Source organism: Polypterus senegalus, chromosome 16 (genome assembly GCF_016835505.1).
Source record: "Polypterus senegalus isolate Bchr_013 chromosome 16, ASM1683550v1, whole genome shotgun sequence".
Classification (NCBI taxonomy): Eukaryota; Metazoa; Chordata; class Cladistia; order Polypteriformes; family Polypteridae; genus Polypterus; species Polypterus senegalus.
The window spans coordinates 100,714,419-100,720,139 of record NC_053169.1 but is presented as its reverse complement, the minus strand read 5'-3'; the positions used below and the strand labels follow the sequence as shown (position 1 = coordinate 100,720,139).

General features: G+C 44.5%; 1 pseudogene; it reads right to left on the bottom strand.

Annotated features, from left to right (window-relative positions):
* Positions 1-2,995: 2,995 nt before the first annotated feature.
* On the bottom strand, positions 2,996-5,437 carry LOC120516421 (annotated as a pseudogene).
* Positions 5,438-5,721: the final 284 nt, after the last annotated feature.

Sequence of the window (5,721 nt, the reverse complement as noted above, 5' to 3'; positions counted from 1 at the left end):
ATAAATAAAAAGGAGATGACAAACAACAAACCAACAAGCAGCGTGGACCTCCATAAATTATTATCCCCAATCATTCTCGGGCCACATGGCTCACGACTCCTCTAGCGGCACAAAATAACCAAAATGGGTGAGGTCGCCAAAACTACCCAAAAACAAATCCCACCTCAAGGCAAGCCTGACCCCAGGAAAAACAGGAGGTGAAAGGCCCGACTAGGCCTCAGAAAAAAAGATCAGGCTTTTAAATTAAAAAAGATGTATTTTATAGGATCTTCTTATCTGTGTTATATAGTGCCTTTCACATGTCTGTCTTTTCATGGATTAAAATGATTTCCCATTGTAAAGTTCCTTTCGACATACCTGTCTATGTAAGTTACAGTATCTGTCTGTAGGACTAAATCGCTCGCTTTCTCTCTCTCTCTCTCTCTCTCTCTCTCATGCCCCCCCCCTCCCCCTCAAACTGATAAATGCTTACCTCATGAAAACTTCTAACCTTCAGAAACACATTACTGACAATTTCTATCAACTTCCTTATGTATAGGATGTCCAAGAGAGTCCCAGCAGCATGAAGTGTGGTGGCCATCATTAAGTATAATTATTAAGCTTCCTTTTACGTGCCTTGAAAATGCTGGATGGAAATATTTTAATGGCCTTCCTGCACTTTTATTGTTCACAAGTCACGACACTCTTAACTTATTCCCTCTCAGACGACATTGGCCTATTCCGGAAGGAAATTTTAATATCCAGACTTCTCCTTGATTTGGGAGCTCATGCCCAGAAAGAAAGAAAGAAAGAGAGAAAGAAAGAAAGAAAGAAATTGGATCGGGAGCTTTCAGTTCAGCTGTCATCACCTTTCCATAATAAAACCGCATCGCCTTTTTTCGGCAATCGGCAATAGAAAAGGTTCACGAGACACGACTGACATCTTAAGGCATCAAGTGGTACTGCAAGTCAATTGCAGAATTTTTCAGGCAAAGCTCAACTCCACTTTACTCGTAAATACGCACACAGAAGGGTGCCTATAAAAGACTTGTAGCAGAGTATTTTAGGGCATTTTAGAAGAAAATGAATATTTTGTTACTTTATTTCATTATTATAATGACCTGTCGGATGAGAGAGACAGAAGAAGGGATCACACAACTTATGCCAGACTGCTGGTGTGGCCCAATAAAAAGACTACTGGCTTCTTCAGTGACATCTCCCCCAGGATTTCTGCAGCACCATATGCTCTGAGGAGCTTCATCCCCTCAACCAACCAGCCCGATCCGCCTCACTCTGCTCATCTGGGGGTGACTACCACACTATTATGCCACACTACACAAAGTGAGCTGACCCAAGGATAAGGTCCACATCCAAGACTCAACAGCGTCCACACACAGGCCGATAGCTCTCATTTATGGCTTTATGAGGGTGCCACATGCTGTTCACGGAGCTGCTTATATAGTCCACTTCCTGGGGTATTCCCATGTCCCCTGATGGTCTGTGGCTTCCCGAAGAGCATGACCCTATCAGGCCTTGACCCAGGGTTGCTACAATATGTTATCAAATTAAATAACATTTACTGTGTTCTCACATATAACTGGGACTTGTGCATTAAATTTGTCTTTCCAACAGATGGTGCATTACAAACATTTGTAGTACTGCATTTTATTACTTCAGATACTGCAAGTTTTAAATGCATCACAATCACAAGCAGGGAAAAAGTATCAAGGAGACAAACGCAGAGTAGCGAGGTGCTGCATGTTGATTAGGAAATGCATGTATGAATTTCACAGGGCTCTGTACACTTGATAGTAATAGCCCTATACACTTATATAATGGATACAAACACACACACGTACTGTTAGAGCCATTTGCTAGTTATTTAAGTTATTTAAATATTTTTCTAAATATTAGTGCATAGTCCATGGGAGGTTCCTACAACTCCCATAAATAAGTTGAATTGAATTGTTATAATCTAACTCTTTCTAGCCTCTCTGACTACAAATTCTATTCAGTTTGTGACCTGTCTTGCCAGGTGTAAGGCATCACGGGCACTAACTGTGCCTAACGTCCATGTGTGCCTTTAGTGCCAAGTAACATGGAAGACAACGCACTTTATTGAATGTGTCAGCGCCGTACGTTTAAAGTGTACAGAAGAAGAAGTAAAGCATCTTTAAGTAATGAAGCAACTAAAGTTTGACAAGTTTAGAGAAGATGGTGTTTCAATTTGTTTGCCTTTTATTCAACGTGTGTAACAACATTTTTCTTTATTCTTGTGTGGATTGTTTGCTTTGAATCTTCACTAAATATTTTACAACAAACTTTTGGATTGAAAGATTTCTTTCGGTATGCATTTTACCCGGGATTGAACTCGGCTTACACTCCTGCACTTACAGGTACAGACACAAATATGAAAAGAACTACAAACACAGATAGAAAAATAAGTATTAAAAGATATGAAACAATAAAGGCAAAGATAGATAGATAGATAGATAGATAGATAGAAATAGATAGATAGATATAGATAGATAGATAGATAGATAGATAGATAGATAGATAGATAGATAGATAGATAGATAGATAGATAGATCAGATGGTAGTTTGGTAAGACTCCCCACATTCACCTCAGTATGTGCCTCTTCACACACGTCCCCACAGTGTTATTCCAATCCAAGTCCCGTCCTGGTGGCATAAGACCTTGGACAGAAACCAGCCCTACACAGGATGCCAGTCTGTTGCAGATGAAGACTCCCGTACTCTCATGCCCAGACTTATCCAGTGTTAACCGATTTTGAGTCATCAGTCGATACCTTTGCAATTCACAGGGAGGAATGTGGAGTAAAGCGTCACAAAGCCAGGGGGCTCATCGAGAGCTGTGTGACCCTTGTGGGCTTCAACTGCAGTCTTCCTGCTCAGTAGGGCAGAAGGGCCACTAAAAGAAGATGTTGATTTACTGCTTTATTGCATTTACTTAGAAACTCAAATTCTTTAGGTCACTCACTTTCACTTTATTAAATGTTTATTGTGGTATAAATAATATTTTTGCTCGATAATAAACACAATATAATACAATTTTAAACATTACAAAGTCATCAAAACTTTTCATTTGCTTTAACCGCTGATTCATACAATTTTCTGAAGGTACAGACGTTTGTTTGGACATCTCCATGAGTTCATTTAAGACCCCCAGTCCTGCTCAAGGTGATTTAAAGTATATAATGTGTCCCCCCCAGCCCTTTATTTTCAAATTGCTCCCCAAAGTGAAGCAGATGTTCAATAGACTGGCACAATGCCCATCGCCGATTCCCAATTTTGCCCCACAAGCCGTTTTCAGGTCCCACAAATCCTGAAGTGATTTTTTTTGCTCCACTTACTGTTACAGAATTAAAACTCTAAACGGCTGTTTGGAGGAGACTTTTCAATGGTTGCCATTCATATTCCTGACGCTTGTTTTGAATCGACGTATCAATGGCTTCCCCGTGAACCCGTAGAGCCAGGTAACTGCACCCCAGTCCAAACGTGCCGATAACCCGAGCAGAAGTAATTTGCCCTCAAATCCTTCCGATAGCACATGTTGTAAAGTTTTCATTTCTTCCAAACCCGAGTTTGCACGTTTTTTGGTCACATATACAGATATGATACGCGTTATAATCCTCTCGTTGCAAGGGGGCATCGTTTCCGGCAGTCTGTGCCCGAGCCATTAGACTCCTAGATCTTAAAAGTAGTCCAGAGTGTCACGTATGCGCCTTTAAATCATTTGTGATGAACGAATATTTCCTGATGTATTTCTCAATGGTGACTTGCTGAAGCCCACCATCCCGGTCCAGTTCTGCACTCTTGTAGTCTGCCGCGGTGTCCCACTTCGCCCTCTGCCTTAACGCTTGGTGCGTACAGAAGACTAAGACCACCAGGATGAGGACACTGACGACAGGTACCAGGAGCGCAACGGGTGAGATCAGCGAGGGCTCTTTGACGGTGATGTGCGTGGTCGGGGTCACTAGGTGGACGGTGACAGGAGTGACGCTAGTGGAGGGTAACACTGTGCACGAAATGCCATCGTCTTCCAGCCTGAATCCATGGTCGCAGTGACATACAAAACTCCCAAATGTGTTGGTGCAGTTGTGGTCACACAGCCACTGGCCGTCACATTCGTCGATGTCAATGCACACGCCAGTGTCCTCATCCTCTATTATGTACCCATCGGGACACTCACACGAATTGCCCTCGTTCAGATAGCACATCCCCGGGCACTTTTCTGACTGACAGTGTTTGTCACATTTCGTGGGGTCTTTTCTATTAGGAAGAAATCCTTCGAAACAGGAACACCTGAAACTCCCATGTGTGTTCGTGCACTCCTGTTCACACGGGGCAGACTCGCACTGTCTCGGTCTTCACACGTGCTACTCACCATTGTGTAGCCCGGTGGGCACAATAAGCCCCTGGCCCTTAACATTTCCGAGCTGGGGGCGTAATCTTCACACTTGCCCCTCACCATTTCGAACCCCAGTGGGCAGGTACATTGAAAGCTACCCAGTGTGTTGACGCAGACCTGGTCAGCTTTGCAGACTCGCTTCTGTTTGCATTCATTCAGGTCCACGCATTTCGTGCCATCCTGGTCCAGTCTGTAGCCCCCTCGGCACAGGCAGCTGTAACTGTCCTTCTGAGGCACACACGCGCGCACAGGGGTGGCTCCTGCATGGGTCGGGCGCCTGACAGGTCACTTGGTTCTCCTCTAACTGTAGTCCTTCAGGGCAGATGCACTTCGCGTTACCTCCCTCCATTGTACACGTGTGGCTGCAACCGCCGTTTTCATGTTGGCAATCCCAGGGACCCGGTTTCCAGTCATTGATGTCACAGTACAGTTTGTATCCGGTGGGAGACGTAATTGCTACTGTACCAGGTGGCAAAGAAGTTTGGGTGTGTGTCGTCTGAAAACCCAACGGTGTGTGGTAGGTAAGCGAGAATCCCTCCAGCTCAGCGGGCTCACAGGTTTTATTAAATCGGAATTCACAGAGAAACCCATCAGCCGCCTCCAGACATGAACTTTCTTCCCACAGTTGATCTTTGGAGACGGAGACACACTTCTGGCCACACTCTGTCGAGTCCTGCGTTTTCCACGACGTGAAGTCCGTAGTTTCCTCTCCGGTTACCCCCGGTACCCACGTAGTGCTTTTGAGGGGTCACCACAGCGCCCAGCGGGCAGCTCAAGTCCAATCCAGAAGCGACCCTGCAGGGTACCCATACAGATTGAAAAGATATCTCTCTGCACCGTCGATCGGACTGTCATCAGGTGGCCCCCTTTAGTCCCGCACACGCCGCTCGCCGTGTCAAAGTCTGCAGCCCCCTGGTGTATCGTGTAGCAGTCACTGAGGATACAAAAGCCCTCTCTGGGCGACTCGCTGTCAACTCCTGAAACTTGAAAGGAAAGCAACAAGAACAGGACTCTTCTGAAATCCATGACACATGAAGGAGATTTCCGAGGAAGACAAGAATAGTTCAATCATTCAGTCTTTCTTCAGGCACCGGTGAGTACATAGGATTCAGGCATTGCAAGGCAGAAGAGCGAAGTTCCCCGTTTGAAATGTCTCTTAATATCTTTCCTCCCTGCCCCTTCCCCTTCCTTATCAAGAAGCACAATATGTTTATTTTTAGCAATTCATTTTAAACTGCATGAATTAGCTAACCATTTCTATTTTGTGTACATTGCAGATGGAGCCCTAAAGAAGGAAAAGTCGTCTTTTC